Raw genomic sequence first — 27,248 nt, forward strand, 5'->3', positions numbered from 1 at the left:
AAGATTTGTTTTCTGAATACTTCCCATCATCAGTTTTAGAACAGCTAACCCTGAATTTAAATTGAAAAATGTGGCTCCTTTTCTCGGGTTAATGGCCAGAGAAAGCAGGCTCTAGAGTGGAAAGGCCCACAGAGGGGTCCTTCCAGGGGTGCTGGGGACAGGACCCGCCGCCTGGAGAGGTGACTCTCGGGAGTCAGGACTGGGAAGTCACTGGTGAGTCTATCCCCGTCTGACTCCTTCGACCCCAGGGGTCACATGCAAGGGCCAGAGAGTCTGCAGCAGGCACAGGACGGAACTGACCACAAAGCTCTGCCCACGGCAGGTAGCGCAAACCTGCCTTTGGGAAGTTTGTTTTTTTCCTTTGGGTAGGGTGGAGGCGGCGAATATTTTCAAACCGGAGGAGGAATTCCTGGAGGTCTCTGGCTCAGGATACCTGTGTGGATTTGACCGCATTGTCACCGGCGAAGCCCATTAACAATTCCCGGGAAATAGAAATAGAATCTGGGTAATAAAGTCTAACCTTTTCTTTTTTTTCCTTTTCCTTTATGCTTGGTCTAGTTGCACTTGCTCAGAGGGGGTCGCGCGCAGAGACCTTGCACCCGACCCTTCCGACCAGAATTCTTGGTGTGAGATGGCTGTACCCGGCACCTCAGCTGAAGCGCTGCACGCGCCGCTGCAATTCAAGATGGCGGTGGGGGCGGGCCGTGTGCAGAGACGCTGCGCCGGGAGCGTGCGCAGTGCGCCCAGTGCCCGCCCCTGGGTAGCTTCATCCCCCTCCCCGCTGAGGAGATCCTTAGAAAGCAGCCCACCACACGGCCTGTCGGGGAGAGTGCCCAGGGAGCGCTCACCTCTCCGTTTTGTGACGGAAAAATAAAGCTTTCCTTTGCTTCTGAACCAAAGTCTGTCTCGTTCTCCTGGCTCAAATGACACCCGGCAGGAGAACACTTGTTTGGGGCCCAGCTGGAAAGGCCCAGTGCCATCAGCCCCAATTTCAGTTCTCACGTCTTGAGAAAGTGCCAGATTATTCAGGTGAGGCCCACAGGCACCCTCCCCTTTCCTTAGCAGCCTGAGTTTTGCAGGGAAGAAGGCACTTCAGTAAGTGCTTGCTCTGAGTGAACCAGGATGGGGAAGGAGCTTTTATCTCTAGGCAAAGTTCAGGGAAAGGAGAACGAAAATATTGCTGTGTCTAGGCTTCCTTTAAATGTATGGTAACTGGAGTGATACCCTGGAGAGAGCCATTTTTCACTCCACAATTCCACTCCTATCGCTTAACCTGACTGTCAGGCCGAGCGGGGGCGGGGGCGGGGGCGGGCGCGGGCGGTGGAATCCTGGGAGGAAGAACCATCCTTTCGATGCCTTAGGAAACAGCGACGATTAGATCTCAGCGGTCAGCCGGTGAATAATTGGGATTTTGGGGCCGGGAGAACACAGATTTACGCAGGGCTCCTTGCCTCTGGGCATTCTTTCTTTTTGCTATCATATCATCTCTGGAGCAAAACTGCTTGCTTTAGCTTTTTTTTTTTTTTTTTTAAATTAATTAATTTATTTATGGCTGTGTTGGGTCTTCGTTTCTGTGCGAGGGCTTTCTCCATCTGTGGCAAGTGGGGGCCACTCTTAATCGCGGTGCGCGGGCCTCTCACTATCGCGGCCTCTCTTGTTGCGGAGCACAGGCTCCAGACGCGCAGGCTCAGTAGTTGTGGCTCACGGGCCTAGTTGCTCCGCGGCATGTGGGATCTTCCCAGACCAGGGCTCGAACCTGTGTCCCCTGCATTGGCAGGCAGATTCTCAACCACTGCGCCACCAGGGAAGCCCCGCTTTAGCTCTAGATAGAAAAGTAACTTCCCTTGTCCGTTTTTCACAGGCAATGTATGAACAATGAAGAAAGTGATAGGCTGTCGATACGTGTAGCAATACCTACTTTTGGCCATACTTGGTGCCATGGAGAGAGACGTGGATTTGACAGTAGAAGATCTGAGTTTGAGTCCAGTCCTACACTGTTGTGACGCTTCTACAATGGGGATAATGAAACCTGTGATTCCAACCTCACAAGGTCATGAGAATGAAGAATGGTAAATAACCAAACATTCTTAAGCAATAAAAGAACCCACATGAAGTAGAGACCCCAGGCTGGGATGTCAAGTGGGTGAGTGTGTTTGTGGAACATAGAGATTTCAGGAGACTTGGGGGCCCAAGCAGTTCTGCTTCCTGACCTAAGAGCAGGACACCCCTCGTCGCCACAGGGGCCCAAGGCAGCTGCCAGCCACCAGCAGAGGGAAAGGTCTGGCTCCTAGCTGGTCAGGACTCTCCTAGAAGGCATAGAGGGAGTGCTGAAGTGCCCACCTTAAGTGGTTTATAGGTGTCGGGGAGGAAGAAATTTTCCTCTACCGTTCTGTGTTCTTCTGACTGGTCTAAGAATTAAATCGACAGGAGACAGATTAACAGGAGAAAAAGTAAACAAAAGTTTAATAACATGGGAGAGACCCAGGAAAACTGAATAACTGGCCAAAATGGCCAAAGCCTTCACCTTAAATACCATCTTCAGCTAAAGACACAAGAGGATGTTGGGGGTAGTGGTTTGGAACTTCAGAGGAGAGGAACGCAATTCACATGAAGATGGAAAAGCAAATGTTTGTTAAACAATCATTTGCTGGACCACACAGAAAAAATGGGACACAGAGTGGACTCTGATCTCTAGGCCCTGCTGTGTTTTTCCCACCACACTTACCCCATATTCTTTGCAGAGATCTCTGGTGATAGGTCTGTTCTGGAAACAGGCCCTCTGTCTAAATTCTTTTAGGTATTTAGGGAGAAGTTCACAGTTTCTTCCTGAGTCTTTTGGGCTTTAATTATTTTCAGCTCAAAATAACCTGCCTGTCAAAGAGACCTTTTGGGGTGGCAAATTTTGGCTCCCCTACATGGGCTTCAGCAAGGAAGCCAAAATATGAATGGGCTACCTCACAAAAATAATACCTGCAGACTTAGGAAGTAGGGGTCAAGGGCAGCTGAGATCTAGTGGGAAGCAGGAGAGCTGAGGGCTATTGCAATGAGGGAATTCCTGGGGACCTCACCCTTACTCCCTAGTGGATAAAGCCTGGGAAGTTTAGTTATTAACATGGTAAGGAATTAATATTACGATGAAGCTTGCTTTAGGCGTCTCTCTGACTCTCTTTGCTGGCCCTTCCTGTCTTTGCTGCCCATTGCCCCCAAACTGAGTTCAGAGCCCTTGAACTGCCTTCAGCCTCCCCCCTCCCCCCAGGAAAATTGCTGCTTGGTTTTGCTTTCTCCTTGGAGACCCAGGAGGAGAAAGGCCCCGGTACACAAGTGAGATCCTCCAAACAATGCATGTGGGTATTAAAGAGAAGGTGTCAAAGGGCTGGGCCCTGGGAGTTTCAACACTTGAAAGTTTGGAAAGTGAGGAGGCACTTTTCTGCTTTTGCCAAATTATTTCTTAAGAACAAATTCTTAATGATAATGAGACAGGCTGGGACCTGGGACCCTTTGCTGCAAGTGCTGCAGTGCTTGCACCTGGACACACCTCTCCTCCAGCAACAGAATGCAAAGAAACTATAACAGACTAACAATAACTCTGTGCATGCTCAGTTGGGGCAAATTCTGGACAAAAGATACAAAAAGACCAAACCCAGCTGCTGCTTCTGAAGAGCCAGGAGCAAAAGCAGGGTACTACACATGCCCCCTGCACTCAACACCACCAGAGGCTGGGCAAAACACCTAAGCCATCCCTCCAGTCCAACCCCTGGATTCACCCCTACCCTCACCCCATATAAGGAACCAGCTTGCCCCCCACCCCCTCAGGGAGCAAGCAAGGGCACCTGTTACTTGATTTTGCTCCCTCCTGCTACAGCAGGAGCCCCAGTAAAGACTTGCCTGAATTTCTTGTCTGGCCTCTAATCAATTTCTATGGATTGGGGAAGGCCAAGAACCGTGGTCGGTATCAGTAACATTTCTGGCTGAAGGGTGGGAAAAATACTGCTATAAGTGAATGTATGAGTCAACTTCTGGGCAACTTCACCATCATTGAATATTAGCATTCAACCTTTTTGTTTTGTTTCTTTTAGAATATGTAAATCGTCATTTTCAGACTGCTTTCACTTACGTTGCTTTGATTTCTGGTGAGCATTAACATTTTCCTACTGTTTGTCTACTAATGGTATTTCCCTTATGGGAATGGTCCCGTCTTTTACCTATTTATCTTTGGAAATCTTGACATTTATCTTACAAATTTGAATTAGCTATATTTGATAGATCTTAATTCTTTGTAATGTTTGATAAAAATATTTTCCCTCTTAAAAAAAAATCTTTAGTAATGCTGATTTTTATAGTGCAATCATTTAAATAGCCTCAAAGCTGATAACGTTAAAATTCCCGCAGAGAGGTGATAACCACTTTTTTTTTCAATTTTCTGCAAGTTCTTCCATAATTAGATTTTATATTTAAACCTTTAATCAACCAAAGCTTATTTTGGTGAATGTTTTATTTTTAATAACTTTTTCTATTATAAAATCAAAAACACGGCCAAAAAGATCCATAATTTCACCATCCAGAGATAACCACTGTTGACATTTTTGTATAGATACCTCTAAATTATTTTTCCTGTTTATATATTTGTCTTTCAAAAAATACCTGCAAACCTACTTTACAAACTCTTTAATAACCTGGCTTAACAACGTATTAATGACATATTTCAGTGGCATTAAATATTCTTTTAAAATGTTGTTTGAAACAGCTGTGGTGCATTGCATTCTATAGATGTGCCATAATTGGCTTCATTCCCTATTGTTTTTTATTAACTCTCATGTATCTAAGATATCACTATTATTAGCAGTGCTGGTATAAACATACTTAAGCATAAATCTTGGTCCCCATTTCTGATCACTTCCTTTGCTTAAATTTCTTAAAGTGGAATTGCTGAGGTAAAGTTATAAATATATGTACATATGTTTTTTTACCTTTTCGTATATACTGCTATGTTAAGTAAATGTATATCATCTTAAGTCCTCATCAACAGTGAATGGGTGTGCCCACCCTTCCCCCTTGTTAATATTAGCTATTAACATTTTTGAAATTTCATGCTCAATTGATAAGACAAAATGGTATATGTATGTTTTAATTTTTTTTACTAGTGAGTTAAAGTTGAATTTACCATCAACTCCATTTTTATTGGATATTTTCTTTCTTTCTGAATTACCTGTTAATGATGTTTATGTATTTTATACAGTAGTTTATATATTTTTATGTATTTTAAAATTGAGGTGCTCATTAAACACTTTAGTAATTTCAAGTACACAGCAGAATGAATATTTGTGAATACCACCTTGCTACACAGATCCACCAAATCCTAATATTTTGCTGTATATGCTTCCTATTTTTGTTAAGAAATATACCTGTATACCTCTGTTCCTCTACCCTAACCTAATTTCATTTTCTCCTCCTCAGAGGCAACTCCATCCTGAGTTGGTGCCTATGAGTCTCATCCTTGTTTATGTTTGCAACATAGGTACGTAGCTATAAATATATAGCATATTTTGTATAAATTATTATACTCATCTATCTGCAATTTGTTTTTTCATTCAGCATTATGTTTTTGAGATTTTTGAGATTCTGTTGATAAAACTGCTATAAATGGCCCCATTGTGTGAGTATATCACAATTTGTTCATTCTGTTGATGGATATTTGTGTGGTTTATTTTTTGTGTGTTTGTTTTTTGCTATTACAAGCAATATTGCAACGCACTCCCATCTTTCACAAGTGAACTTCTAGAGTTTACTCCTAGAAGTGAAATTGCTGGCTTGTGAGATATGTATCTCTTCAGTGTTGCTAGATGTTGACAGTTTATTCTTCAAAATGGTTATACCAATGAATACATCATCAACAAAATGTGAATGTTTCTCCAATTTTTCTACATCATCACCAGTATTTGATAGTGCTGAATTATTTCATTGTCACCAGTTTGATGGATGTAAAATGGTATCTCATTGATTTAATTTTTATCTTTCTGATTACTGGTAAGGTTGAACATATTTTTATATGTGCCGTTGGTCATTCAGATTTCCTCTGCTATCCACTGCTTGTTCATATCTTTTGCCCACCTTTCTATTAGTTCATAAGTGTTTTTCAGTAAGAAAAATATCTTCTCCCAGTTTGCATTGTCTTTTCATATTGCTTATGATGTCTTTTGTTGAACAGAATTTAAAATTTTCATGTAGTCGGATTCATCAGTCTTTTCCTTCAGGAACATCCTGTAGGGGAGGTAAAATTTTACCTTTATACTCTTAGGGTTTTTTAGCAGGGCCTGAGAATTAAGCTGATATAAGACAGACTAACAAGAGAAAAGCATACAAATTTATCTAAGTGTTACATGACATGGGAGCCCTCAAAAGACCCAAAGAAACGGTGAAACTTACAATCTTTTATACTGGGTTGAACAAAGAGAGGCAACTGTGGAAAAGTAACTAAATTATGAAGAGAGGTTAAAGGAAGATAAAAATTATTTTAACAGGGTCTGTTGGTACAGAATTCTCTTGGCTTTGATTCCCCATTGGAAAATGTTTTGTTTCTTCTGTTACTGGGAAGGCATCTTCCATATGGGAATTTTTATCTCCTGTTTTAGGAGGAAAAGGAGAGATAGAATGCCCTTCTCACATCTGATGTTTTTCAAGTGCCTGTAACTCAAAATAATCCTTATGCCAAAGTGGCATATTTGGGGATAGTGTGTTCTGTCACCCTCCAGTCCTTTGTGTCTTCATTTCTTCAACTTTTCTTTTAAATCTCACCAAAAAAAGAAGCAATTCTTTTATAAAAGGGATTCTGCAATTTGTCATAATCTTTCACATTCCTAGAATTTACCTTTACTGGTCACCATGCGCTCTTGTTACAGCTGCATTCTCTAAGTTCAGTTAAAAATGATTTTTCTGCCTATGCTCATTGGGTCTGACGTGGTGAAGTGATTGGTAAAAGTTAGCAGATAGATGATATGCACAAGCCATTCCCACCTTGCATGCCCTTAGTAGATGCTGCTAATTGACTGCATTAGTTTCTTCATTTATATGTATTCCCATGTATTCATTTATTCACTTATCCAACAACTATTTTTGGAAAAATCTGCTATGTGCCTGAGTCTGCTTCTAACTTTTTCTAACCAGTTGTATTGGAATTGGTACTTGTGCATGTTTACCGTCCTAAGCCTGTGTGTTTATGCATGTGTGTACGTGTGTGGTATTTTTCACAGTTCTGTGGATGAGGATGATAATTATCTCTTAGAATGAATTGAGTATCAGGTCTTGTTTCTCTGTGATTTGGAACTGACTACGTAGTATGGGAAAATCTGTTTGTTGAATTCATAGAAATATTATTCAGTATATTTGTTTAGGTCATACTTCTTTTGGTGGATGAGGTATTTCTTTAATAACTTTCTCAATTTCCTTCTCCATCATTATTTTCATGTTTTTGTATCTTATTTTGCCAGTTTTATATTTTGTATTGTCCATTTGACTAAACATTTCAAATTGATCGTAATAAATTGTGCATTGCAATAATTTATATTTTAAAATCCTTTATATCAGTTGTTAAATCACCAGTCTTCTTTCTAAGTTTGTTGATTAATACCTTTTATTTATTATATTTACAAGGGTTTTAATCTATCTTATACTCTTTTCAGAGAATGAGCATTTAAATTTATTTATTGCTACCAATTTTCTATTTTCTAGTTTATTTCTGTCCTTCATCTTTATTCTTTTCTTTCTGTTTTCTCTTATGTTGACGCTCTTCATAAGATTTTAAATCAAGTGCTTAGTTCACTTATTTCTTATTTCTAAAATAAGAGCACATAGATCTATATCTTTGCCTCTGAGTCTTGATTTGTTCATACCCCCCTCATTTTTAATAGGTGGTGTTTTCAATTTTATAATATTTCAGAATTATTATCATGTCCTTAATTTTCTACTTGACCTTGTTGCTTAGGAGAATTTTTGTTGCTGTTGTTAGAAGTTGTCAGCCATTTATTTGTTTGTTGTTTTTGTAAATTTTTGTTTGTATATAATTTTAAACTTGCAGAAATGTTAAAAACTAGATTCACCTTTAGCCAGATTTACCATTTGTTTATATTTTTTGTTTCTATTTTTCTCTGATTGCTTTATAATTCATTCTCCATATATGAATTTTTTTTTGAACCACTTGAGAATAAGTTGCAGAGGTACATACATACCTAAATACTTCAATGTATATTTCCTGGGAGAGACATTTTCTCTTATAAAACTTAGGAAATTTAACAGTTAAGAACATTGGAAAATTTCATATTGATACTATACAATTTTCTAATTCCATAGTCCATATTCAAATTGTCAGTTATCACAATATTGTTTTATATATATACTATAGTTAGAGTATATATACTATATATAATATAAATTATGTATAACAAATAGAAATAAATTTATATAATCTATATTTAAATTTATAATTGATTTATATTTAAATTTATATTTTATTTATTGTATATAATATATATTTTATATATATATAAGAGAGAGCGAGAGAGAAATTGAGAGTATTCTAGAATTTACCATACTGAAGATGACAGTGGCAACAGCTGAAATAGCTGAATGTTTACAGAAACTACTACAGATAGGGCACTCAGTATATTAGTATTTATTTTTTTCTTTGATCTAAAGAAGTTCATATTTATTTTCATATTTACTGTTGTTTTATTATGAACTTACTATATATTCAGAGTAGAAAAATAACACAAAATAACAATAATCACCCCAAATTTCAGAGCCTAGAGATAACCATTGTTAGTACTTAGATGTATATTTTCTAGATTTGTGCTTTCAATCAACAAAATTTCTGGATTTTGGGACTTCCCTGGTGGCGCAGTGGTTAGGAATCCGCCTGTCAATGCAGGAGACATGGGTTTGATCTCTGGTCTAGGAAGATCCCACATGCTGCGGAGCAACTAAGCCCGTGCGCCACAGCTACTGAGCCTGCACTCTAGAGCCCGTGAGTCACAACTACTGAAGCCCGCGCGCCTAGAGCCCGTGCTCCACAACAAGAGAAGCCACCATTATGAGCAGCCTGTGCACTGCAACGCAGAGTAGCCCCTGCTCGCCACAACTAGAGAAAGCTCGTGTGCAGTGACGAACACCCAACACAGACAAAATATAAATAAATAAAAATTTAAAAAAACATTCTGAATTTTTTTCTAGTTAAATAAAATATGAGTACATTAAAAATATGGTATCACACTATGTATAGTTTTAGTCTTCATTTAAGTCTTAGTATTATATTATTTTACATACTTTATAGCTAATATTCATAACAACTTTGCAAAGTAGAGCCACATTTTTAGATGAAGAGTCCAAGGTTCAGAGGGGTTCAATAAATTGCCTAGGTCACGCAGCAGTAAGGGATGGAGTTGTAATCCAAATCCTGGACTGTCTGCCTCCAAAGCTATAGAGTAGATCATTATTTTGCCCAAGGCTCCCTTTCATTGTTTTTTTACTTATATCATTAACGTTTAGTTTTATTGCACTGTGGTGAGAAAATATATATATATAATTTTCTATATAATTTTCCTCTGGATTTACTTTTGGGACCTTATTTGAGAGTTAGTATATATGTACCAATGCCCGATACATTGAAAAAAATGTATAGTCTATGTTGTTACTGAGTTCAATATATATCTACTCATTCTAACATATTAATTTTATAGTATTCTTTCTCTTTGCATTTCTAACTTTGGTAATCCATGTCTTCACTGTGGGTTTTATATTTTTCTTTATAATCAGGAGCCTCCTAGCATCCTCCCTCCACCTTTTGGGCTTCAAAATCTCTTTTATATGATATCAACTTTACCAATTGTTTTCTTTTTGCTGTATGAGTTTCCTTGATAAGACTTTTTTATTTTTAGCATTCTGCATCTTTTTGTTATAGGTACCCATCTTTAAGCAACAAACATATTGTTGGGTCTTATGTTTTATTCCAATATGGGAATTTGTTTTTTGAGAAATGAATGGCCTAGTTATATGGAGTCCTCTAGCATGCAGATAACATAGTGATATAGTGATATGAGATGGGCTTGCAACTACGAGCTGTGGACTTTCTGCTAGTTACTTAATGATTCTGTTAGGAGGCTACCAGTTTCCTTTTCTGTAAAATTGTGTTAATAAGAGTACCAACTTCACAGAGTTGTTGTGAAGAGTAAATAAGATCAAGAACACTCAGGAATAGAAGTATATTAAAGCATATTAAATTATTATATGTAGAAGGTAGTTATTATCTGCTATTATAGACATCATGCCTGGAAATATCATTCAAAGCAAGTATCTCGGCAATAGCATATAAAGCAAGTTCTTAAAACAAAGATCTATGTTCAAAATGGGGGTAATCAGCTCCATCCTTTTCTCTAACCGTGTCTCAAACTTCTCTCTGAGATAATGGGAATAACTTACAATAAAATGGCTGAGAAGCAGTGGTCCAGGGCCCCTGACGTGTTCCCAGGTTTCAGTTCAACTGTCCGTCGCTGCTTCTGGCTGCACTGTGGAGTTTTACAACTTGACTTAAGTTCAGCCCTGTCAGAAATCACTGCCTTGCTTTCCATTTAATTAAGCAAGCGTTTAGGTTGTACAAATAAGTTATTTGCTTCCATAATGGGTATTGAAGATGCAGGCTTAGCTGGCCTGGCTCTTCTCATCAGGCGGGGAAAAACTGAAACTAAGGAAAACAAACGAAACAATGGTGGGTTTTCTACTTCCTGGATCGTGTAACTTGTACTACATCCAATGAAAGCCATCTGGTGGGCACCCAGACATGAGGACTGATTCTCAGCCTGTGGTTCTCCTTCTAGCCGTCCTCCAGTCCCTGCACAGCTGGAACCTCTGCATCAGTTACAGCTGCTAGGAATTGAAACTGAATTCTTTCTCACTTCTGCTCCTAAGGACCAAAGAGGGACAGAGAGGAAAGCTAAGAAAGTCTGAGGTTTAAACTACAGCCCATTTTTAACTTTCCAAAATGGTCTTGGTATTTTCAGATCCAGATAACCTTAAATCAGACAATGCTGTATTACCATACTGAGGAATAAATACCCTATAACATTATAATCTGATAAACTCCAGAATAACTTGATTTATTTTTAGTTGCAGGAGCTTCAGGTCTCTGATGGCTTCTCTTTGATCAGTCAGAGGGAGATATGGTTTCACTTCCCACCTGATGCAATAGAGCAGTTTTCTTAAACTTCTCTGATAATAATAATCATTTCATCTCTTGTTAAACATTATGTTTCCAAGTCTCTCCCTGGAGATTCTGATTCAGTGCATCTGGGATGAGGCATCAGATTTGTGTTCTTAACGTGAGAAAAGCTTGGGAAAAATCGGAGTAGAGGGAATAGTCTGTTTTTAGAATCAGACAGCTCTGGGCTGAAATCCTGGGTCTTTCACTTACTAGTTATGTGGTCTTGCGCAAATTACTTAACCTTCCGTAACCTCATTTGAAAAAAAATGGAGATTAAAAACATCTACCTCAAAGAGTTGTTGAGAGGATTAAAGGAACTAAAGCCTTTTATAGCATCTACTTTTCTGAGGCTGCTAAATCATTTCCACTTGGGTTAATTTGAAGATTATCTGTGAACTTATTTAGCACACAGGCATAATGGTTTTTTTTTTTTTTTTACTTATCTTTTCCATTTGTTCAGCAGATGCTTGTAAAGCTTTTATTTATTTATTTATTTTTTGGCCGCACCACATGTCTTGCGGGATCTCGGTTCCCTGACGAGGGATTGAACCTGGGCCATGGCAGTGAAAGCCTGGAATCCTAACCACTGAACCACCAGGGAACTGCCTGTAAAGCTTTAATTGTGTGCAAGAAACTGGGGTTCCCAGAACCCACTAAGCACCTCCCTGATGGTATGGTGTGTCCACATGGCCCACCCCAGGCTTTTGAAGGGACTGCCCAAATTTCTTGTGTGTGTGATTCTCTGTGGCAGGCTCCTAATTATTCAGGGGGCTCCCTGAGTTTAGGAGTGTAATTGTCTTATCCTCCCATTGTACTAGAAATTCCAGTTTTCTTGAATCCAATCAAATATATGTATATATATATATTTTCCCTCTGTAGTTGAGGCAATTCCCCCCCTCCAGCTTCATTGAATTATTATTGGTATATGTATGTTTAAGGTATACAATGTGATGATTAGAGACACGTATACATTGCAAAACGATGACCACAACAAGGTTAGTTAACATCTCCATCCCTTGACATAGTTATGTTATATATTTTTTACTTGTGTGGTGATAGTATTTAAGATCTACTTTCTTAAAAACTTTCAATATATTATACAGTATTGTTGATTATAGTCACCATGCTGTGCATTAGATCCCTAGACCTTATTTATCCTTTAGCGGGGAGTTTTGTACCCTTTGACCAACATCTAAAAATATGGGATGCTTCACAAATTTGCATGTCATCCTTGATCAGAGGCCATGCTAATCTTCTCTGTATCGTTACAATTTTAATATGTATGCTGTTGAATCGAACACCACGTACATATATTTTTTCTTCAACAGAAAATATACATTTAAATTATTCCATTTGTTTTTTACACAGAATATGTTCTAGGTGCTTTGCATTATTCAGTTTTCCCTTCCTGGCCAGAAAAACCTTTGTACTTTTTTTCTCCCATCCTAAAAGCAAAAAATCCAATGGATTTCTAGAGAATGTATTTATACTTCGTTTATATTTAGCCTTGCTTCCAAAGAATTTAAGACACTTTTAAAAGATACAAACAATGCAAGATTTCTCCATAGTGACTGTATCAATTTACATTCCCACCAACAGTGCAAGAGGGATCCCTTTTCTCCACACCCTCTCCAGCATTTATTGTTTGTAGATTTTTTCATGATGGCCATTCTGACTGGTGTGAAGTGATAACCTCACTGTAGTTTTGATTTGCATTTCTCTAATGATTAGTGATGTTGAGCATCCTTTCATGTGTTTGTTGGCAATCTGTATATCTTCTTTGGAGAAATGTCGATTTAGGTCTTCTGCCCATTTTTGGATTGGGTTTTTTGTTTTTTTTTGATATTGAGCTGCATGAGCTGCTTGTATATTTTGGAGATTAATCCTTTGTCAGTTGCTTTGTTTGCAAATATTTTCTCCCATTTTGAGGGTTGTCTTTTCGTCTTGTTTATGGTTTCCTTTGCTGTGCAAAAGCTTTTAAGTTTCATTAGGCCCCATTTGTTTACTTTTGTTTTTATTTCCCTTTTTCTAGGAGGTGGGTCAAAAAGGATCTTGCTGTGATTTATGACATGGAGTGTTCTGCCTATGTTTTCCTCTAAGAATTTTATAGTGTCTGGCCTTACATTTCGGTCTTTAATCCATTTTGAGTTTATTTTTGTGTATGGTGTTAGGGAGTGTTCTAATTTCATTCTTTTACCTGTAGCTGTCCAGTTTTCCCAGCACCACTTATTGAAGAGACTGTCTTTTCTCCATTGTATATTCTTGCCTCCTTTATCAAAAATAAGGTGACCATATGTGCGTGGGCTTATCTCTTGGCTTTCTATCCTGTTCCATTGATCTTTATTTCTGTTTTTGTGGCAGTACCATACTGTCTTGATTACTGTAGCTTTATAGTATAGTCTGAAGTCCAGGAGCCTGATTCCTCCAGCTCCCTTTTTCTTTCTCAAGATTGCTTTGGCTATTCGAGGTCTTTTGTGTTTCCATACAAATTGTGAAATTTTTTGATCTAGTTTTGTGAAAAATGCCATTGGTAGTTTGATAGGGATTGCGCTGAATCTGTAGATTGCTTTGGGTAGTGTAGTCATTTTCACAATGTTGATTCTTTGAATCCGAGAACATGGTATATCTCTCCATCTGTTTGTATCATCTTTAATTTCTTTCATCAGTGTCTTATAGTTTTCTGCATACAGGTCTTTTGTCTCCTTAAGTAGGTTTATTCCTAGGTATTTTATTGTTTTTGTTGCAATGGTAAATGGGAGTTTTTCCTTAATTTCTCTTTCAGATTTTTCATTAGTGTATAGGAATGCAAGAAATTTCTGTGATTAATTTTGTATCCTGCTACTTTACCAAATTCACTGATTAACTCTAGTAGTTTTCTGGTAGTATCTTTAGGATTCTCTATATATAGTATCATGTCATCTGCAAACAGTGACAGTTTTATTTCTTCTTTTCCGATTTGGATTCCTTTTATTTCTTTTTCATCTCTGATTGCTGTAAGCCCTGCACACTGTTTTAACTTTTCCACTAGCCCAAGACTTTATGTCCTAATCAACCTTAAGTTCACTAAGAACCTACAGAAGAGTCATGAAGTACCACAGAAACTATGTGCTCTCCAATATTCCAGCCAAATACAAAATGAATCAGGGAATAAGGAAACCTCCTGCTGTGGAGTTGATGATAGCTAAGTGGAAGAGCTGGGCCAAGGATCAGCCAATCCCCTTGTCCAGAAGCCATAACCATGGCAACACTAGTGATGGATGCTCTACTCCTACCAGAAATGACACCCTTAAGAGGCACCAGGAAAGAGAGGAGCCTGTCATATTTCTGGGCTCTTGGTAAGGGAAGTTTATGTAATTTTTATGCAGAATCACTGGGAAAAAATAAACAGCCTCTTTCACATTAACCTTGCAAACCCAAATCTACATAGTAAAGGCAAATATCCAGACGCACGGCCTAGCTGAGGCCAGGTGTGAGTCTCTTGTATAGGAAACCTGTAGCCTGCTGCAGATTTGCCTTTTATTCTCTTTACTTTCTAGTGACAGTGCTGCGCAGAACTTTCAACGAGAAAAGCCCAGAGGAGGATAGTTGCTTTTGAAGCCACCATTCTTGTCTGCCTCATTCATTTCAAACAGGGGTACTTCTCACAGAGATGAAGGCCTGTGTACAAACAACAATGCCCATTGCACTCTCTTGCCACCAGCTGTGATGTGGTGTCTTTTGAATTCTGCACAGAAGCTTCCTTGTTTCAGAAACTGATTGATGATTCTTCTGAATGAAGAAGGCAATAGGAACAAAAAGCAGGGCTCCTGGTAAGGCAAGGTACTTCAAGAGAATGGACTTGAAAGGACTTAAAATAAAAGGTAAACACAAGCCTCTGTGAAAGTAAAGCAGTTCTTAAGGATCTCCAAGTGTTTGTGCAAATGTACATAAGCTCCTTGGAGACATCTGACTTGGGATTTTAGACTTTTTGGTGGAGGAAAAAAAATTAAATCCAAATAGATGTTGTAAAACAGAGAAAACGAATTGAAATAAAAAACATAGGCAGCCCGAGTTGGATTTAAGGCAGTGAAACAGAAAACAATGCATTGAAAGAGCTTGTAATGAGGCACCTCTGCAGAGAAGAGGGCAGGTGATTTCTCTTTAGAAAGACATGGAAAGGCCTTCAAAGACTCCTTACAAACACCACTGGCAGTGTTAGGACCTGCTCTGTGTGAACTCTGAGAGATGGGCCTCCTCTTTCCATAAACCCTTGTCTTTCCCTTTTGCCTAACAGACAGAAACAAACCAGTTAAAAACAGCCATAAGAAATCTAGCCACAGTAAATACTTCTATTATAAGAAACTCTATCAAACCCCCTGTTGGTCAGCATTCTTCATGAGTCTGTGTTGGGGGCACAGTACTGGCTGAGGAGCAGGTCGGGGGGGGGGTTGTGAGGGTTGGAGCGGTGGGGGAGTTAAATGAAGCAGGAATCCCTGTCCTGGTCAGTGGCAGGTTCTTACACACTATGTTCTCATTAAAAAAAAAAAATTGCACCAGGTAGATGGTATTCCACTGTGTAACTATCTTAGGGTTAGTATCTCAGTTACACAGAAAAAAAGTTAATCACATCAGACACTCTTGGTTGCCCACCCAGCAGCCATTCTCTTCTTTAATTTTTTGCCTGCAGAGCCCCAGTTTTGATTGGGAGTCCTCCTGCCCTTATTGTGATTCAGGGAAGGGTGACCCTATCCCAAACTCCAAGAATAAATCCTGATTTTGTTTTTTTAATGGTGGCTAAGGTAGGCAGAGTTTTGAGATGGCTCCCATGATCTTCACCCTCTGGTGTTACTCCTGTGATCATGGCCAAAGGCAGATTACCTAGGTGGGCCTAATCTAATGCAGGAGCCCTTTAAAAGCACAGAATTTTCTTCAGCTGCTGGTAGAAGGAAAAGTTGGAGAGATTGGAAGTATTGATATGCGAAGGATTCAGTGCACCGTTATTGGTGTTGAAGATGGAGGGGGCCACGTATAAGGATGGAGAGTCATCTTTGGAGTTGAGAGTGATCCCTGGTGGACAGCCAGCAAGGCCATGGAGACAATCCTACAGCTACAAGGAACTGAATTCTGCCAGCAATCTGAAAGCGTTGGAAGTGAATTCTTCCCCAGAACTCCAGATGAGAGCTCAGCCCAGGTAACACCTTGATTTTAGCTTTGTAAGTCCCTAATCAGAGAACTCACTCAAGACTTCCTGGACTTCTGGCCTATAGAGCTGTTAGAAAATAAACGGGTATTGTCTTAAGCTGCTAAGCCCGTGGCTATTTACAATGCAGCAATAGAAAACTAATAAAGCAACCTATAGTGTCAAGAAATTTATATTTCTGCTGGGGAGGAATTAGTTTTCAGCTCTGACCCTAATCAGGAATCAGCAAGTTCCTGTGGCAGAGGCTGGTGATTAGTTATCCAATAGCCACTCCCAGCTTTTGCCTTTGTGCCCACACCTCCCTGCTTCCCCCATGAAAGTCACAAATACCAGATTCTTGCCTTTCTCCCGCCCTTGCTGCTGGGTGGTCATGTGACCTGGATCTGCCTTTGGATACAGTCATGTGAGAACATGAGGATAGAGCTGTAGCAGCCGTTTTGTAGCCGTGAGATGAGTAGCCTAAGGATGGTGGAGTGGAAAGAAGGAAAGATCTTGGTTCTTTCAATGCAATTTTGTTTTTCTTTTGTGACAATTTTGAGCTAAGGTGCCAACTCTGGAATTGTGTACTTTCAGATCTCTTGTAAGATAATTCTCTTGATTAAGTCACTCTCAGTTGGGTTTTCTGTGGCTTGAAGCTGAGCATACCCTTACATGTGCTTTCTACTCTAAAAAGTGTGGTAGGCAGAGTGCAGAGACATCTGAGGTAGAGTGAGTGTAGAGGTTGAGGAACAGGCTTTTGGCACAGGTAGGAAAGGGTCCATAGGTATCCAGGGGCATGAAGGAAAAATATTCCCTGAGATTCTTCCCCAATGCAAGAAACTGTATGTGGCACTAGTCATATGGACTTGGACCATTCATCTAATCTTGGTGAACCTAAGTTTACTTTTCCAAGTGAGGATAACAACACCTATGTCACTTGGTTCACTTGGTTTTATGAGGATCAGATTTGATTGTGTATGTGAACTTGTACTGGAAACTTTAAAAGGAATCTCTGTTGTAATATCAGAGCCACACTTGGTGCCTGGTACCTAATATGTGTGCTCAATAAATATTTGTTGGGTGGATGTGCTGTGCCTGTTTGTCTACATCAGGGTTGTTTGCATTGCACTGTGAGCTTGGGGGTTGCACTGCTGTCTGACTAATTGCTCCATATAGCACCTGCTCCAGACAAAACTTAAAGGAGGATTTCACTAAATGCTTTCTTCTTGGCAGTGATGTACTAGGTACTGCAGCCTGGATAGGGAATTCAGCTTTTGTCTTCTATGTATTTTCCACTAAATATGCTGTGACGAGGTGTCTGCTTTGATCAGGGACACTGTCAATTATTCCTCTCCCTTCTTGACTTTCTCGTGATTTAGGGTGTGAAGACATCTGTTGGCTTTAACCTATCACTGTTGTGTGAGATACTTTGGCTCCAATCAGCAGGGCTGTGTCCAAGGCAAGCTGGCCCCCTGTGAACTCCCAGGCTGCTGAATCAGTCATCTGCCAGGTGACAGGTGGTGCCTTTGAGACATTGTGGAGCAAAAGGAGACAGTAACACCTGGCACTTTAAAAACTTCCCTATGCCAGACAAACCAGGAACTTATTTGTTTCCTTTAGGCTTGCCCCCTGTAACATCAGCCACTTTCCCAAGTCCTCATCCATGGTTCATATTTCATTGACTCTTGGCCTCTCCCTGCTGGACTCCTGGGACTGTGGCTTGCCACTGATTCTGTGACAACACCTGGTTTTGGTGTTGCTGTGCTCCATGCTACACTGGGTATGAAACACGCAGAAACATGACTGAGGGCAGATAGGCCGACATCTGAGAAAGACTTATTTCAGTTGCTCCCCAAAAGGAATTATATTGGAATAAGGCAAGAGAGAAGATTAGGTGCTTGGAAGCTAAAATGCATCAGATTACAGAGACTGGAGACACTGAAGTCTGGATGGCTTAACAAATAACAGTGAAGTTGAACATAATATTTAAGTACCAAGACATAGATGGTGTAGCACTGATGAAATAGGATAGGGGTGTGTGCGGGGGGAGGTCAATGACAAGATTGTGCGGCCAAGATGAAGAGAGGCAAAGAAGTAGATGTTGATCTTGAGGAGCAAAACCATGGTTTGGAAGCAGTGGGCTTGAGAATGAAGAATGGGCACCAGAGTCAGAAGAGGACCACTCTATCTCTTACTCTTCCTGGGATCCAGGAACCCCTTGGACCTCAGTCTCCTCATCTGTCAAGGGAGACCCCAGCACTTATGGCCTCACAGGGTTACTATATGTTTTTGATGATCTAAAATGAACATGACAATAGTATAGACAATACTATGAAAACATAATGTACGTTGCCTTCCCCTTGGCATCTTTGTTTATTTCCATGTGCTTGATGTAAAGCAGGAGCAAGGTGTTTCCTAGGCTCTCCATTGTCACTTCTAAAGCTGCTACCTCTCCTCCCCCGAGGCCATGATGAGAGTTATGGGCATGGCCTTGAGGGGGACATTCCTTAGACAACAGCAGGGATGATGTCAGCTCTTGTTAGGGCGTCACAAGGCATCCCCCACTTCTGGATGGCTCAGAAGTTTAGTTGTGAAAAGTACTCAGGTTCTGAGGAGCTGGATTAAAGACAGATGGTCTTGATTTACAGTCACAGGTCATTTTGGGCAAAAATGAGCAGTGAGGAAAATTGGTTTGAAATTAGGTCAGTATCTCCTACGTTCTTAAAGTTGGGAGGAAACCTAGAAGGTGCCTAATGAACGGCCACTTGGGGTCTGAAGGAGCCTGCTGGTACAAGGTCTCCCTGCTTCTGATGTTTACACACATTTATGCCCTGTGTCACGTGATGTCTGTCAAATGTTTGTCTCCCTCTCGCTCTGTCTCTTGTCTCCCTCTCCCTTTACAAACAATATTTCTGGATCTCCTCATTTGTTTCTCTTTAGCCACTCTCTCTTTAGATGTATTCAAGTTTTTCAAATTTAACTTTTAAGTAAACTTTTTATTTTGAGATAGCTGTAGATTCATGTGCCATTTTAAGAAATAATTCAGAGAGATCTCATGTGCCCTTTACCTGGTTTCACCTAGTGCCCTGCATCTAGTAAACATTTGCTGAATAAGTGAACTGACTTCCACAAACATGACACTGACTGCCCTATTTGGGCAGCACTGTGCTGGGTCCTGTGGGGTTATGAGGAGGAATTGTGGCAGGAAATGCCCCTGCCCTCATGTGGCCTACAGTGCCTGACTCGGGCGTGGCCTGGTTCACCTGCTTTTCTTTCTGGCCTTACCCTCTGGGGTGCCCAGGTCCTACGTGTGCCAGCCCCAGTGGGACTAGTTGGAGCTTTTCCATCCCAAGCCTATTCCAGAGGTGAGTAGGAGTGTGCGAACTCTCACCCCATCCCCTTCCGCACCCAGACACACGTGCCATTTCCTAAAGGAAAGCCATTTTTGTAACTGTCAGAGTTGGACTTGAACTGTCAAAGTATTCAAAAGCACCTCGAGTCACAGTTCTATTTTTCCAGCATTGCTGTAAAAATATCATGACTTTTTCATCAAAATTGAGAATAACAACAAAGAGCAGCTGAGAACTAGGTGAAAAAGGGGCGAAAGGTGGCAATGGCCCAGAGACAGCAGCAAGATGTTTGAATGCTGTGGACAGTGGCACATGTGGGCACACACCCCGCTTCCCGCTTCCCCCATCCAACCTCCATCTCTGCCCCCGCACCCCCTCCTCATCCCTGCTGTGCAAGACTCAGCTGGGTTTCTCCCATGGCCACGGTGCACAAGGCTGTCCCACACACAAGCCCAGATGGCTGCCTTTATGATGGCTCTGTGATGCCTCATTACCCATATTATGTACTAGTATGTGCATCTCATGTTAAAGTAACGGTATTGACTGTGCTGGGGTAATGGATTGGCTAGTTGCTCTCTTTCTGAGCAGTTACTCAAGCTTGCCATCTGGCGAGTCTAATAACCAGGTGGTGAACCTAAATAACCTCACTTTGGGGGTAGAAGGGACCCCAGTTGGTTCTGTTCTTGCCATCTGCAGCCTCCTTCTTTTGGATCGAGATGTCCAGAGAATCAGTCATGCTATTTCTTAATGGAGTAGCCATTTGTTATCAGAAACACTCCCACTTCATTTACCCAGAATTCTGCTCTCCAGCATCTTCACTAGTTTAGAATACACATAGGAACCAGGAGCCAAGCCAGAAAAGGCTTTGTGCAACCGAGAATACCAGGAAGCTCATGTAATAAAGCTCATGGGCCTCCCTCATGAGAAAGCTTCCTTGAGCCTTTACTCTTATTTACACCCAGTGATACCACGGAGTTCATCTCACTTCCAAGGATTCAGTATATTGGAGGCTGCAGAGGAGAGGGCAGAAGAGGGTGTAACACAGACATATACTTTGATAAATAATGAGGAATACCTGAAAACAGTGAAAGGATTGAAAGCAGACGCAAGAACTAAAAACACAGCAAACCGGGGTTGTTTGGTAAGGGTCAAAGTATGCTACAGCCCTGGACTATTACCCCCAAGAACACCACACTAAAATAATGGAGTCTGGAATAATAAACCTGTGTTAACAGCACTGTTGATTGTGATTGGTAGATAGCATCTTAGGGGCAGGGACCCATGTCATACATTATGGAGATGTCCTCTCTAAACGGTTAACATAAAAAGTTTGGACACACAGGGAATTACATGCTCCGCTTTTTGAGAAAAATCATGTGTCTCTGAGCAAAGTGAATTAATATATTACATCAGTTTTTTAAAGAGACCAATATTTTTATTATCATAAAATAAGGTAGTTTCATTGAAGAAAATTTAGAAAAATATATAACCAAAAAGAAGGAAATAAAATATAGCTATAATCCCCACTTCCAAGATATAACCAGTGTTAGTATTCTGTTAGTGTTCTCTCTTGTTCTCTCTTCACATATATTTGTATATGTATATCCATTTACCTCTCTGACCTTGCCTGCCTATCTACAACTAGTTGAAGTTATACACAAGAATACGTAAGTTAAAAAAAAAAAAAAAAAGAATATGTAAGTTAATACATAAGAAATTGAGTCACACCACTTTGTAACTTGTATTTACCCCCACTTTATGCACAGGTAAGAAACTTTTCATGTTAATGAGTAAACCTCTTCAGCATCATTTCAATGGCATTGTATTCCATGCTATGATAGCCATCCAAGGGTTTACGGTAATTCAGTGATTATTTATAAAAGCGTATTGCACAGCAATATCTGGAAGATAAAACAAAATGCGATCAGCATGAGCCTTTCTAACCACCACCAGCCAATTTCACTACGGTGGCCGCAGAATTGAAAGCTTCAAAGCTGGGCCTTTTTGTCTTCATGAGCCATGCTGGCTGCCTGCCTCCTGTTGGATACTTAGAACGCTCTATCCGTTAGGATGCTTTTGGAGGTAACAGAAAACTCAACTCAAAGCAGCTAAGTAATAAGAAATATTATTTCACATTATAAAAGTCCTGGAGAGAAGGCCGATCCAGGGCTTGTTAATGCAGTGACTCAAAGGCATCATCAAAGATTTGTGTTTTTCCCATCTTTTTTCTCTCCTGAGGGGGTCCCCAAATTTTGGCAGCTATTCCAGGTACCACATGAAGACATGATAATATGCAGAGGCAGAACAGGGGATGGTCTCTTCCTTGTGTGTCTTTTTAAACAAATTTATTTTTAATTGTGGTAAAATACACATCACATACAATTTAACATCTTGACCATTTTTAGGTGTACAGTTCAGTAGTGTTAGTACATTTACATTCCCTCATAACCACCCTTCTAGTTAGTATCTTACTCTGTGAATTTGACTATTCTATGTGCCTCATATAAGTGGAGTTATACTGTCTGTGTCTTTTTGTGACTTCCTGTAATGACCTCAAGGTTCATCCATGTTGTACCATGAGTCAGAATTTCCTTCCTTTTTAAGGCTGAATAATATTCCCTTGTCTGTATATACCATATTTTGTTTATCCATTCATCTGTTTATCTATGCATCAGCCCAGGGGACACTTGGGGTTCTTCTACCTTTTAGCTATTGTGAATAATGCTGCTGTGAACATGGGTGTACAAATATCTCTTCAAGAGTCTGCTTTCAGTTCTTTCGGGTATATATATACTCAGAAGTGGAATTACTGGATCATGTGTTAATTCTACTTTTATTTTTTGAGGAACTGCCAAACTTTTCCATAGTGATCGTACCATTTTACATTCCCACCAACAGTGAAAAAGTATTCCAGTTTTTCTCCACATCCCTTCACCCTCCACTTTTTGGGATAGTAGCCATCCTAATGGATGTGAGGTGGTCCTTGTGTTTCTTTTTAAGACTGAGGAAACATTTACTCTCACTTCTCTTGTCCCATTGGTTGGAATTATGTTCACACGCCTATTTTTAAACCAATCACTGGTAAGAAAAATGCAACTGTGATTCATTTTTGTAGACCAAGCAGCACATACCCTGGGGCTGGGAGCGCTGAGCCCCTCTGAAGCATGGCTGCACGGAGTAGGGAGGATGGCAGGTTCTGTTAGGAAGGAGGAAGCAGGGATGACTGAATGTCACTTTCTGATTTCCCTTGACTTCACTAGGGTTTAGAGGGGCCCTTGTGTTTGCATCCATGTAGACGTTACCCCAGCTTCGTAAAAAGAGTGCTTCAAAGTAAGATCACTTTGAACACCTCAAGAAAGGGTTTATCATGTAAATATAAACAACAGACAACCAAAAAGCTCTCACACAAAATTACCTCCTTACGTGATGAAGTAAAAGAGAGGAAAGAAGTTATCACCCACGCACAAAGGAGCCTTTAAGAACCTCATCATCTTTCCTCTCAGCATAGTCTCCCCTAACCCCCACTCATTTTCCGGACTTCAAACAGGATTGAAATGACAAGGTATCAAACGCCAACTGCTTGCTCCTTAGGTCTTCAACTCTAATGTGCATACATAGCACCTGGGGATGTTAAAAATGCAGATTCCCATTCACTAGATCTGGGGTGGGGCCTGGGAGTCTGCATTTCTAATCAGCTCCCAGCTGATGCTGATGCATCTGGACCGAGACCCACATTGAATAGTGGGGATGTAGAGCACAGCAGAATCCTCTGGAGGGCCTGTTAACACCCAGCTTGCCAGGCCCTGACACCAGAGTGTCTGATTTAGTAGGTCTTGGCTGAGGCCCAAGAATTTGCATTTCTAACCAGTTCCTAAGTGATGCGTATGCTGCTGGGCCAGGGAGCATTCTGATGACTACTGACTTAGAGAATAGTCACTGGGGCCAGGTGACAAGCTTTGCACCCAGAGGCCCACTTGGTCCCTGCGTAAGCTCAGCAAGTGACTTTACCTCCGAACCTCAGTTTCCTTATCTGTAAATCAAGGATGATAACACCTCCTACCTTAGTTGACTTCTGTGGGGCACTGCGCATGCATTATATAACGTCTACAATCATTACTCACTCTTCCTTTCAACTGGGTAGGATTGAAATGTGCACATTTGCTGCTCTTCAGAAAATCTTTTGGGAAGTGAGTTATTCCTCACCTCAGGCGTGTTCAGAGAAGCTCTCTTCTTTCGTTTGTTGTGCCCTGGAAGGCAGAAACCTCCCCAGATATACTTTTTTCACCATGCCGTTGATTCCTCATTAAGCGTGGGGATGCTGGGCCCTGCCAGCCTTTAACCTGGATGCCCAGTAAGTCCTTATAAATAAAGAATGCAGAAAAACCTAATGAGAACAGCATCATCTTAGGCTGCAGCAACAAGACCTGTCTCCCTCCGCTTCCCGGGAGGGCGCGCTCTCTGGAACCTCAGTCTGTTCTGGCTAGCAGAACAGAAAAAGCAGCTCCCAGCGCCCCAGGCAGTACTCAGTGTGAGTGCTTTAATCATATGCAAGGCTGAAGAAAGGCAGGAAGCAAGCAGACCCCTGCAGACAGGCTTTTTACCTGCTTATGCCTTCAGGCTGGGAACAGAGCTCAGTGGCTGGAGGACATTTCAGGCAGAGCAGCCAGCAAGGCTCAGAGACAAGAGGCAGTAAGGCGTTGGGCAGTACCAGCTGAGGCCCCCCCCATGGCCAGGGTGTGAGTGGGCTACAAGGTGGGGACCTTCGCAGGGCCAGGTTACACAGGGACTTGTATGGCTTGTTCCCACAGATAAATAGAGGGAGGGCAGGTGTATTAGGACAATTTTGATAACAAGTAATAGAAATGAACTTGCCTTCACTTAAGCTGAAAGGAGCCTTTAGTTAAGGATTCAGGCTGTTTCACAGAACCCAAGAGCAGGTTGCAGCATCCCTGAGGATGGGGCGGAAGCAAAAAAGCATACTGACTCATTCTCTCCTCACTGACATTTCATCCCCCATATGAACTTTCTCTGCTTTTACAATCCACATGGGTGATCAAAAATGTTTATTCCAAAGCACCCAAGCTGATACAATGGCAGGTTTTGGATTTAGCCATCTCAAGAGATACTGACTGTTTCTTAGTCCCAATTTCAAATATCTGGCAAAGAGGCTCTGATTGGCCATCATGGGTCAGGTTCTCAGCACTGGTCCAGTCAAAGGCTGCCATGGTGGTAAGATGAGACGTATTGTCCAAAATGGCTGCCTGGGCCCTTGGTTGTGGATCAAGGGTGGGCAGTGAAAGGCTTATTCATGAACCAGGTGGACACTCCAAAGGGACTACCTCAGAGGAAGGGCAGAGCAAACTCCATAGTCCGTTCCCACCTGAGGTGCTCTGATTGGACCCTTACGTGCAGTACCTGTTCTTTCCCAGCCAGCAGTAGAGGGAAAGGCAAGCACAGGACCTATGTTTGTAGGTTTGGGCTGAGAAGATAGGGATCTACCTCCTGGAGCACTGGTGTAGGACAGCTTTGGAAACACTACTGAGCTCTGGAAAGTGACACAATCCTTAAATAGCAATGAGGGCAACCTGGCTACCATCACTTTGGAAGCTGAGAAAATAAATGACAGCAAACTACCAAAATAGTTTTTCTTTTGTTTTTTTAATTGGAGTATAACTGCCTCACAATGTTGTGTGAGTTTCTGCTGTACAACAAAGTAAATCAGCTATATGTATCCCTATATCCCTGCCCTCTTGGACCTCCCTCCCACCCCCTGCATCCCACCCATCTAGGGCATCACAGAGCACCGAGCTGAGCTCCCTGTGCTATACAGCAGGTTCCCACCAGCTATTTTATACATGGTAGTGTATTTATGTCAATCCTGATCTCCCAGTTCGTCCCACCCTCCCCTTCCCCCCTGTGTCCACATGTCCGTTTTCTACGTCTGCATCTCTATTCCTGCCCTGAAAATAGGTTCACCTGCCATTTTTCTAGATTCCACATATATGCGTTAATATATGAAATGCTTCCCTAAAATTATGGTTTTTAAACATCAAACAGCAAATTAATGAAAATCAAAATATAAGGAAACTTCACTCACCCATGATCTCACCCTGTTCTCTTTGTTCCCTCTTTCCTTCCAGCTTTCGTTCACATGCACACAGAATCTTATATAGCTTTAGAGAGGATAAACAACATTTTGTATTCCATATTATGTAATGACTAGCTCCCGTGCTGCCTTGTCATCTTCTTAACTATCTTTGTCGATATGCCATCCTTCAAATTAAGTATGTTACACTTAGCACATAATTAAAATTTGAGACTGTGAATCTGGAAGGAATCTTAGGAAATCATCGAGCCCCAAAAGGATGAACCTGGAGAGGAGAGTGAGTTCCCCAAGGTCACAGAGCTGCTTAATTCCAGACCCAAGGCTAGATTTCATTCATTTTTTCCAAACGTATGTTTATAATTACCTACTTGATGTCAGGTGGCAGTAGGTTTCATCTTACTTCAGATCCCTTTTCACCACCTTGCATGATCTAATTAACATGTGCTGGCTATGAGCCATTTCTTATTTTTCTTAACAGAGGAAAGAGTGCTTTTTCAACTCACTCTCAGGAATAGAGGTTGTGGAGCTGAAATGAGTAACAGCAATTTTAAATTGGACTGGTTTCGTGACTGGTAGATAAGTCAGCGTGCAAAGACATTTCTGTTTCCCAGGTTTGGCTTGCTTTCTCAACGCCCTTTGCAAACTCCACAGGGATTTTTAAGCTTTAAGTCTGGGTATAAGCTTATGCAAGCTGTTAGTCACCTTTTTAGATGAAAACACCACAGGATTATGCTTGAAAATGTTCCGTGCTTCACTACAGATTCCTTTGGAGTAATTCAGCTATAGTATGATTTTGAGGGAGAAGTGATTGAACAGATACATTTCAAAACACATTTGCATTTGAAAACAGGGGTTTATCAGCTAAAAGAACTATTCTTGAAAGGTACACATGCAGGGCAAATTTAGAACAAGCAGAACAATTTAGACATGATAGCTATGAATTGCCCCAAAGCTTAAAATACTGGGGGCTTTTGATCACACAGAATCCTGGGCATGGATTGAATCATGAATATCTGGTGTTTTACTCTGGAAAACGTATTGGAACAGGAAATCTTGTCATTGCTCTGTCTCCACAGATCATTCCAAAACATTCTAGGCATGCAACATTGCAATTGTAAACACACATTTGACCAGAAAAAAATAGTGAAGGAGCCTAAATTTTTGGTATAGAGAAGAGGGGTGGGCTCTGAAGTCAGAGTTTGGGTTGGTATCTTGGTTTTACTACTTACTGCATATGTGATCTTGACTGGGTCTCAGTTTGCTCATCTGCAAAATGGGGAGAATACTCTTTGATTCATAGAATTGTTCTGTTGATTTGATTGTGTTAAATCATGTTACATAGCACCTCTCAAACTCACATGTGAACACAAATCACCTGGGATCATGTTA

General features: G+C 40.9%; 1 protein-coding gene and 1 non-coding gene across 2 annotated transcripts in view; both read right to left on the reverse strand.

Moving 5' to 3' along the window:
* Nucleotides 1-10,702, reverse strand: part of LIPC (lipase C, hepatic type) — a 174,789-nt gene extending 164,087 nt beyond the window's left edge. The window contains exon 1 of the mRNA XM_059915528.1: nt 10,468-10,702. The gene's annotated coding sequence lies outside the window, so the exon portion shown is untranslated. The remainder of the gene's footprint in view (nt 1-10,467) is intronic.
* A 1,737-nt stretch (nt 10,703-12,439) lies between these two features.
* On the reverse strand, nt 12,440-12,546 carry LOC132361024 (U6 spliceosomal RNA). The gene has a single exon (XR_009501340.1). It is a non-coding gene; the product is annotated as a U6 spliceosomal RNA (small nuclear RNA).
* Between the last annotated feature and the right edge of the window lie 14,702 nt (nt 12,547-27,248).

Source organism: Balaenoptera ricei, chromosome 2 (assembly GCF_028023285.1).
Source record: "Balaenoptera ricei isolate mBalRic1 chromosome 2, mBalRic1.hap2, whole genome shotgun sequence".
Taxonomy (NCBI): domain Eukaryota; kingdom Metazoa; phylum Chordata; class Mammalia; order Artiodactyla; family Balaenopteridae; genus Balaenoptera; species Balaenoptera ricei.